Here is a 10528-nt window from a genome sequence, read left to right on the forward strand (position 1 = left end):
CCTTTTCCCCCCGCTGCTCTTACTACACCACAACCCTATTGCTTACCATAATTTTTAAACATTAATCGACTTCTTTCCCACAAACAAACACCATTTCAACTGTTGGCACTACAACATGACTACTACTCAATCCATACCTTTCTGAGTCATTTCAATGCACATCAGTAATTCCATGAAAATCTTCATTCATGTCAATGCTTAGGTCCTCATTCAAATCAATGTCAAAGGGTTTTCCCGTTTTTCTCAACTGCATTTCATGAAATGGTGAACATTAATGTTGTCTGTTAGTTAAACCCACTTTTCATACAATAATTACTGGAATGTTTAAGGCAAAATACAATTAGTACATGTTAGCACATTTATGGGTAAATAAATTGCATTTTACATTTATAACAATAATAAATAATGATTTCAATTATAACTATATGGAAAACTAATTCCATGTTTAAATTCAGAGTTCACTTTTACATCTTAAACACACAATAAGTGTATCATGCTCTCACATTCAGAAACAAATAGTTTAATTTAAAATTAAATACACCAATGTAATTCACTTTTCCAGTCATATATACATATACATATGTGTATATATTATATATATATATATATATATACACACACACAAGTGGAATCAAACTGTACCTACAAAACCCACTAGATTATAACTTAATCATTAGAATAATATGAAAAAATAAAATTTAAAACCTTATATTATAGAAAAGGGTACTATATTGTTAAGGCCTTGCCAACAAGAAAGGCAAAAATACACTCAAATATCAAATAGAAATGATAATCTAACATATTCATTCACACAATAATAACTCAAAAACCTTATAAGTAGGCCTCCTTAGAGCTGGCATATTCGCATGTATATAAAACTAAGAAGTAGATAGAATTTCAAAGAGTGCACTAGTGGAAAAAAGCAGAAGGGCTGCCCTGAAAATGGCATGTAGGGCTGTGCTTTTTGACAGCAGCCCTTTCCATAGCAGCCCTTCACTTTTCAAGTAGGGCTGCGCTAGTCAAGCGCAGCCCTTCACAAGGAAGGGCTGCGCTTTTTACTAAAAGCGTAGCCCTTATAAGCTAAAAGGGTTGCGCTAGTTTACAAAAAGCGCAGCCCTTCATGTAAGAAGGGTTGCGCTAGTTCTAAAAAGCGCAACCCTTTTATGAAAGAAGGGCTGCGCTAGTTAGAATTAATCAAAATTTGATAGCAGAAATTTGATAGGCTAAAGTCGTATCACCTAATAAAAAAATAACCTAAGGTCCACTAACTAGTAGTCAGGGAAGTCAGGATCGAATCCACAGGGAGAAGTTATACTATCGTATCTGAACTCTAATATTATACTAACGAAATCAGATGAATGGTTGTGTTACTAAGCTAAACAGATAGCAGAATTAAATATGAATGTGTAAATATATTAATAAAGTACTAGAATCATGGATCACTATGCATACAATTCGGGAAATTAGGGATAAATAATAACCACCCAGTAAGTCAACTGTCTAGGGCACATGTAATTTCTCTCGAACATTACCTCCCTCAAAGATCACCCAGCCGCTCTCGCATAGTCAAGGGTCACTTTGCTTAATAATTGAAAGCCTATACGGTATCTCTCCTCTCGAAGTAGATTCAGTATTGCAACAGTAGAAATATAAATCAGGCCTAACTTATAATCCTAGCATGAAGAATCAATCAAAGGAAACAATTGAAATACCAGATAATCAAACTAATCTATCAATCCCTCATTGCATACATAGATCTCCACAATTCTAGATATAGAACTACTCACTCATAATCATGAAACACAATAACAAGAATCATATAAAAACTCATACTTTGAAACATGGCAAATAACTAAGAAAACAATATAATTAACAATGGAAGAAATAACAAAGAAATAAAGAAGAAAGATTACCGAATTATATTAAACTATGAAAAAGCAAAAGGTTTGATCTTGAATTCAAATCACAAAGCAATAAATTAAGGTTCTTAAAACACTCTCTAGAGAAAACTAATAATAAAAACTAGATAGGAGTTAATAATTCTGATTTTTCTATCTATACAAGCCCTAAAACAATAGAAGAAAATCTCGAAAGAAGGCGTAATCATTAAAAAACCCGCGTCTCGTCAGCCGCCCGATCGGGCCAAAGTCGCCCGATGACATCGGGCTTCAAAGCGAAGGAGAATCCAAAAAACCGTCAGACGCCCGATGAGATCGGGCTGACCCGCCCGATGCCATCGGGCGGCCTGATGACTTGGTAGGCAGAAGTAGATGGCAGGGCGCCCGACGTCGGGCCAGGTCGCCCGATCGGGCGAAACACTGAAATACGACTGGGCTTCAGACTCCCGATCGGGCCCGCAACAGAAACCTTGAACGCGCTTCTTCGCCCGATCGGGCTGGGCCGCCCGATGCTATCGGGCCGATCTGTTTTATCTCGTTTCTTGTTCTTCTTTGCTCAAAGTCATCCTCGGGAGCTAGAAACTCGGCATCCAACCTCTCTTATCCACTGTGCAATCATGTAAAGTAGGTAATAGCTTCCAAAACCTACAATTCAATACAAAATAGCAAACCACAACTAGATGGAGAGAGTTAGTACCAAATGGCTCCTAAGAGCACCATAATCACAACTTTTAGCACATAATTAGGGGAGAAAACTCTATATAAAACCATAATATCAACTAGCGCAACCCTTCTTTCATAGAAGGGCTGCGCTAGTTCTAACTAGCGCAACCCTTCTTGCATGAAGGGCTGCGCTTTTTAGAACTAGCGCAGCCCTTCTCCTATTTTTTTTTTTTAATTTACCCTGCACCTGCTGCACAAACCCCTGCACCCACCCCCCACCCACTGCCCACCCCCATCCCCCACCCCCAGCCCCCACCCACCAGCCTACCCACCAGCCCACCCACTGCCCACCCCAGCCCCCACCCACCAGCCCACCCCACTGCCCACCCCAGCCCCCACCCACCAGCCCACCCCACAGCCCACCCACTGCCCACCCCAGCCCCCACCCACCAGCCCACCCCACTGCCCACCCCAGCCCCCACCCACTGCCCACCCCAGCCCCCACCCCCTGCCTCTGCCCACCCCCACTCCCTGCCCACCCCTCCACATCCCACCCCACCCCCACTGCCCCCTCCCAGCCCACCCCAGCCACACCCCTGCACCCCCATCCACAACCCACCCCACCCCCACCACCCCACCCCCACCCAAAACCTCCCTTGGACAAAAAAAAAATGCAAATTAAAATACGATAATATATGACAAGTGGAGAAAGGTAATAATTAACTTCATATATATTTAATAATGTAAAAAGTGTACATAGGATTGATAGAAACTAGTACATTCGAGCTAAATCTCATTCTATGCAATCATCGGTAATGTGGGACGCCAACTTATCCCGAACTTCATCAATTTCTTCTTTGGTGAAGTTCCTCAAACGTGGTGTGGAATTCGCATAAACCTTGCAAAACAACCAAGGAATAAACACATATATAAGAATTCAATCATTTTACCGTAGTTAGTACTTCTAAAAATGACATATACCTTCCCGAAATTCAATTAAAATCAAATGCAAGCCTAAAAGTCTACACACTAGTTATAATATATCTCATATAATCATGTTTAAAGAAAATTTGGGGTTAAATGACTTAATAAGTACATTTTGGGAGCGAAAAAGCCAAAATAGGCCGGAAATGGCCTTTTCGTTCCCGAAATGCAACCAACAACAAATGCAAGCATAAGAATCTACATACTAGTTATATTATGCCTCATATAATCATGTTCAAAGAGAATTTGGGGTTAAATTACTTCATAAGTACATTTTGGGAGCGAAAAGGTCAAAATAGGCCAAAATAGGCCGGAAATGGCCTTTTCGTTCCTGAAATGCAACCAACAATAAATGCAAGACTAAGAATCTACATACTAGTTATATTATGCCTCATATAATCATGTTCAAAGAGAATTTGGGGTTAAATCACTTCATAAGTACATTTTGGGAGCGAAAAGGCCAAAATAGGCCGGAAATGGCCTTTTCGTTCCCGAAATGCAACCAACAACATATGCAAGCCTAATAATCTACATACTAGTTATATCATATCTCATATAATCATGTTCAAAGAAAATTTGGGGTTAAAATCACTTGATAAGTACATTTTGGGAGCGAAAAGGCCAAAATAGGCCGGAAATGCAACAAACAACAATTGGAAACCTAAAAGTTACATACCTTTCGAAGATCACCATCATCTTTGCAATAGTTGACGATATCGAGCATGAACCTCATGACGTAATACCCACACGCACGTCCACCTTCTTGTACCGGACACTAAAATTCACCAAAGATGCAATAAATGACATGTTAGATGTGTATTATGTGTTTCTATAAAAGGATGCAAAAAATTACTCATGTTACCTCGACTAAATACCAAACAGGAGGTCTTGCTTGTCGAAGTCCAAAAGGCCAAAATAGGCCGGAAATGTTCTTTTCGTTCCCGAAATGCAACCAACAACAAATTAAAGCCTAAAAATCTACATACTAGTTACATTATACATCATATAATCATGTTCAAAGAAAATTTGGGGTTAAATCACTCAATAAGTACGATTTGGGAGCGAAAGGAATAGGCTGGAAATGGCCTTTTCGTTCCCGAAATGCAACCAACAACAAATTAAAGCCTAAAAATATACATACTAGTTACATTATACATCATATAATCATGTTCAAAGAAAATTTGGGGTTAAATCACTCGATAAGTACGATTTGGGAGCGAAAAGGCCAAAATAGGCCGGAAATGTCCTTTTCGTTCCCGAAATGCAACCAACAACAAATTAAAGCCTAAAAATCTACATACTAGTTACATTATACATCATATAATCATGTTCAAAGAAAATTTGGGGTTAAATCACTCGATAAGTACGATTTGGGAGCGAAAAGGCCAAAATAGGCCAAAATAGGCCGGAAATGGAGAAATTACACACCTGAGTTTATGTCTCATGATTTATTGACCTTCCACCATTTCACAGGATCCTCAAGTACATTTATCCCTTCCGTGTGATCTACACGCATATAGTTCTCCGACATATTTACATCATCTTCCACACAAATTTCAAGATAGGTAAAAGGGGGAGGTCCTCAAATGCATCATATTCTTCCTCATTATCAACATCACCAATACCGAGGATACTCCTTTTACCAGGTACAACAATTGACCACTTATGATCAGCAGGATCAGTTACAAAAAATACTTGCTTGACTTGTGATGCAATTACAAATGGCTCTTCAGTTTCACGTAGACGACTAAGGTCAACAAGAGTGAAACCACAAGGATCATCATTTCTTACACAATGTCGATTATTGTCAACCCACGTGCAACACAAGAGGCAAATATTAAAAGTACAGTAGTCCAGCTCCCATATTTCTTGTATTCGCCCATAATAGTTGCTTTTAGCATGTACAGGCGACTTATCTTTCGAGCTTGCATATTGTGTAGACGACGCCACAAGTGAAACACCACTATTTTGTTGCGATCTTGACTTTAGATCTTGACGTTCAGTCCAAAACATATACCCATTAATATCATAACCGTCATAAGAGCGTACAGCTTCACGAGGACCAAATGCTAACCACTTGACTGTTTCAGGAACACTTTCATCCAAATCATTGAGTACTCGTTTATGAAACCAATCAATGAAAGTCTTGTTATGCATTTGCGTCAATGCCCTCACTCCTTTTCCAGGATTGCTAACACGTAATTCCTCCATATGTTCACTTAAATAAGGATGGACATCTGGTACGTGATGCAATACAAATAAGTGAGCTTGTTTACGCTTTTCTACGGAAGGTGTGATCAATTTTGAACCAATTGTACCCTTGCCCTCAAGTCTGCCCTCATGTCGGGATGTCGGAAGTCCAATAGGATCAACACTAGCAAAATACTCAGCCACAAAATTACTGATCTCTTCACCCACAATCCCTTGAATTATACTACCTTCTGGTTGTGCAGGATTCCGAACTTTATCCTTCAAAGTTCCCATATATCTCTCAAAAGGATAGCACCACCTCAAAAACACTGGACCACACAGCTTAATTTCTCGAACTAGATGGACAATGAGATGGACCATAATGTCAAAGAATGCGGGGGGGGGGGGGAATACATCTCAAATTTGCATAGAGTTTCAACTACTCTGGACTGCAAGGAATCGAGGGTCGACGGGTCTAGGAGTTTGCTGCAGATTGAATGAAAAAATGAACACAGTTCTGTAATGGTGTGCCTCACATGCTTTGGAAGTATCCCTCACTTGTTAGACAAGTAAATCGATAAAAACTGTGTTCACAGCGAGTCTTGCCTGAGAATAACTGTCACTGACTTATTGTGAAACGTTAAACTTTTGGCTGAAAATCGTAACAAGTTACCATCGCCTAACAATATATCATCATGAACTGTTTCATATAAGAATTTACCTTGTTTCTAATTGCTAATTACGCTAAACTCTTTTAAGTTTGTTCTTTATAACTTGTTAAAAAATTTATGTTGCATTTCTTTTGCAAGTGATTGTCCTTTCAAAAAAGATGTTACTTTGTTCTGTGCAACTGGCTGTTTTTAAGGTGTATGATTGAATTATGTAAATTTTCATAACGCGAGGTAAGAATACTTGCATCATGACATGACAATCGTGCGATTTCATACTCGATAACTTCAACTCACCATTTAAGGTAACAAAGCGCTTCATATTCGATGAGTAGCCAGTAGGGACCTTAATGCATACAATGACTCGCAAAAAATCCGTTTCTCTGCACGCGAATCGTGTAGCAAGCTGGTGGCAAATAATTCTTCTCCGAATCCTCCACCTTTTTACTTTTCTGAGTTTCATCATCAACCCTTTCCTCCCCTCTTTTCTTCTTCCTTTCGTCCCTTTTCTGAGCCCACAACTCTGGTCGAATCCCCTCTTTTTCCAAGTAAAGTCGTGACGCCTTAACATCTTTTGTCTTGCCCGGAATATTCATAAGTGTCGCGATAATAGCTTCACAAACATTCTTCTCTATGTGCATGACATCCAAACAATGTCTGACCTTTAGATCTTTCCAATATGGAGTTTCCAAAAAATGGACTGTTTTTTCCATAATCCTGTAGGTCTATCAACCTCACTAGCAGGTTTACCAAAGACTGTTTCAATGCCCTTCACCTGATTATAAACTTCAGTACCAGTTAATGGTCTATGAGCAACTTCTTCTTCAACCGTCCCATCGAATGCCTTCTTCTTAAACCGATAGGGATGGTCGCGGCTGAGGAGCCTTCGTGTGCGCATATACACATGTTTGCAGCCCTTAAGGTGTGTAGATTTCATGTCATCTAAACAAATTGGGCAAGGTTGTTTTCCTTTAGTCTTATACCCAGATAAGTTCCCATAAGCTGGATAATCGTTCATAGTACAAAAAAGCATGGCACGCAGAGTGAACATCTCATTAGCATACGCATCAAATACTAACACTCCTTCGTTCCACATCTTCTGTAAATCTTCAAGCGGCTGAAGGTATACATCTATGTCATTTCCAGGTTGTTTGGGCCCCGATATAAGAAGCGACAACATCATGTACTTGCGTTTCATGCACAACCAAGGAGGCAAGTTGTAAACCACTAAAACTACTGGCCATGTACTATGCTGCGAGCTGAGATTGCCAAAAGGGTTCATGCCATCCGTACATAATCCAAGCCTCAGATTCCTATCCTCATTACCAAATGACTTATGCACCCTGTCGATAGTTTTCCACTCAGGCGAATCAACCGGATGCTTGAGCAGACCGTCTTTCTTCCTACGATCTGCATGCCACCTCAAATTCTTCGCATCTCCTTTAATTGAGAACATGCGCTTAAATCTAGGTATTATGGGTAGATACCACAACACCTTGGCTGGTGGTCCTTCACTACCTCCAGCTCCTTCACGCTTGTACCTCGACAATCCACAACGTGGACACTCATGTAAATGCTCATACTCATTACGATAAAGCACACAATCGTTAGGACAAGCATGTATCCGCTCGTACTCTAAACCCAAAGGACACATCAGCTTCTTCGCATAATAGTACGACTTTGGCAGTTCATTTCCATCAGGGAGCATCTCAGCTAAAACTTCCAACAACGATGTGAAACTAGAGTCCGTCCAACCAGCGTTCGACTTAATGTTGAACAGTGTTACCACGCGGAAAGTTTGGTGTACTTTGTACAACCTGGATACAACGGCTTTTCAGCAGCCTGAGACATAGACTCAAAAATACGAGGTCGTCTACACGACTGATCTTCAACCTCGTGTATCATCTCGTCTACCCGATCCCTATCATCATCTCCAAATTCATCATCCAAATTCTCATCCCCTAACTCATCATCATCCTTCTTTTTTTTCTTCACATACATCATTCTTTACTCCAGAGCTTCCCATATACCTCCCCTGCTCACCATGCCAAACCCATACGTGGTATTGAGGCCTAAACCCACGGCGAAAGACATGCTCCCTAACCACATGTATACTACTAACCTTGCTCACATTTCTACAATCCAAACAAGGACAATAAAAGTCGACTGCTCCAGAGGATGTTTGATATTCTAATGCACTTCTACAGAATTCCGAGACCCCATTCACAAACTCAATCGATTCACGACTACCATACATCCAAGTACGATCCATCTCATTCAAGAAGACCACCTCTAATAATTAAACACAACATTCATTATAATGCATCAATCATTATTAAAGTACACACACTCACATATTCAAATCACACACGTATACAACAAGCTAAGATAGTCACATGTTCAATTGTATGCATGCAGTCAAAGGTCCTTATCACTCCAACCTAACCCATCCTTGGACGTCTAATCTCACTAGTGAATATATGCCAACTTTTCAATTCTAAGGAAAATCCGGCAGCATTTCCCTACAGTTCTCCAAGTACACAATGTAGATAATTGCTTATGTAGATATGTACGCAGAGAACAATATAGCGAAACGATAAGCCAAGATTTTCCTGAGAATTGAAAAGAAGACACACATTCACCACCTAAGTGAGATCAAACGTCCAAGAACAGTCCCAAACCGGGGACTATTCAAGACTTACTCCTAATGAGTAAGTCTTGAACGGGTATCTAGGCATATATGATGATGATTCAAACAACTAGTTATTTTCATATATATAGCTAAATCACATTGCTTTTCATACAATCTCATATCAACAAATAATATATATATACATTATAAAAAATACATATACATTCAATAAATTATCAACTTTGTCTACATGTTAAACTACTATGTTACCTCTTAACACCAACGACGAGCAATGAAGAGAAAAGAGCTACTTGGACTTTATTGCCTTCCTTAGCCTCTTCTTCCTACAATTGACAAAACCCACATTGCACATTAATCATTTAATTCAATTAAGAAAAACAAAAGTAACTTAAAAACAAAATTAATTCATACCTAATTATTAACCACTCAAATGGTGGAGAAGAAATGAGAAGAGAGAGAAGAAGGTGCTCGTGCAAGGGTGGCGCAAGTGTGCGGAACCACAATGTGGTGGAGAAGAAATGAGAAGAGAAGAAATGTTGTGGTGGAGAAGAAATGAGAAGAGAAGAAATGTTGTGGGCGACAATGGTGGAGAAGAAATGTTGTGGTGGTGGTGGTAGTGGTGGTAGTGGTGGTCGCGCAAAGTGGTGGAGCAATGTGGGTGGTGGTGGTGTGTCAAATTAGGGCTCGCAAGGTGGTGGTGGTGCACTCGGTTTTTCGCACGAAATTGTTGTAGGGTGAAAGAAAGAGGGAAAGTGGGAAGGAGTACTATAGGGCGCGCATAAAAGTTATCGAAAAAAAAAACAGCTAGTAGGGTTGCGCTAGTAGTAAAAAGCGCAGCCCTTCTCAAGGTGAAGGGCTGCGCTTTTTTGAAAAAGCGCAGCCCTTCTGTTTTGTAGGGCTGCGCCTTTTTACAAAAGCGCAGCCCTTCAACAATAGGGCTATGCTTTTATCAAAAGCACATCCCTTCTTGCGCAGCCCTTCTGCTTTTTTCCCCTAGTGGTGGGGCAAATAATAAGCTTTAAACAATGGCCAATTTTACTCTGAATATTCCTATATATTATATAAACAACAATGATCTGAAATTATAATGTTCAGTCAGTTAATTATTGTTTACAATCTAAAATCAATACAACAGCTGACATTTTATCAGATTCAAGGTGCGTTATACATTATCAATCACATTAACACCATTACCAAAACAACAACAACAAATTAACAATAAATTCATAACATCAAAACTGAACTCTCCCAAATCTGAAATTACCCCCAAGCCCAAAATAAAATTGGAGTTTTGCATTCATCCTCAACTATACAGCAAGCCAAACATAATAGATAAGAATTTGTGCATTCAAACAAAACAAACAATTTGAACTGATTTATAGAGATGAAATTGTGCATTCAAACAAAACAAACATTCAACTAAGGCATAATTGAAAAACACAAGTATAGACCAATCACCATAATAGATGCAA

The sequence above is a fragment of the Beta vulgaris genome, chromosome 6 (genome assembly GCF_026745355.1).
Source record: "Beta vulgaris subsp. vulgaris cultivar EL10 chromosome 6, EL10.2, whole genome shotgun sequence".
NCBI lineage: Eukaryota > Viridiplantae > Streptophyta > Magnoliopsida > Caryophyllales > Amaranthaceae > Beta > Beta vulgaris.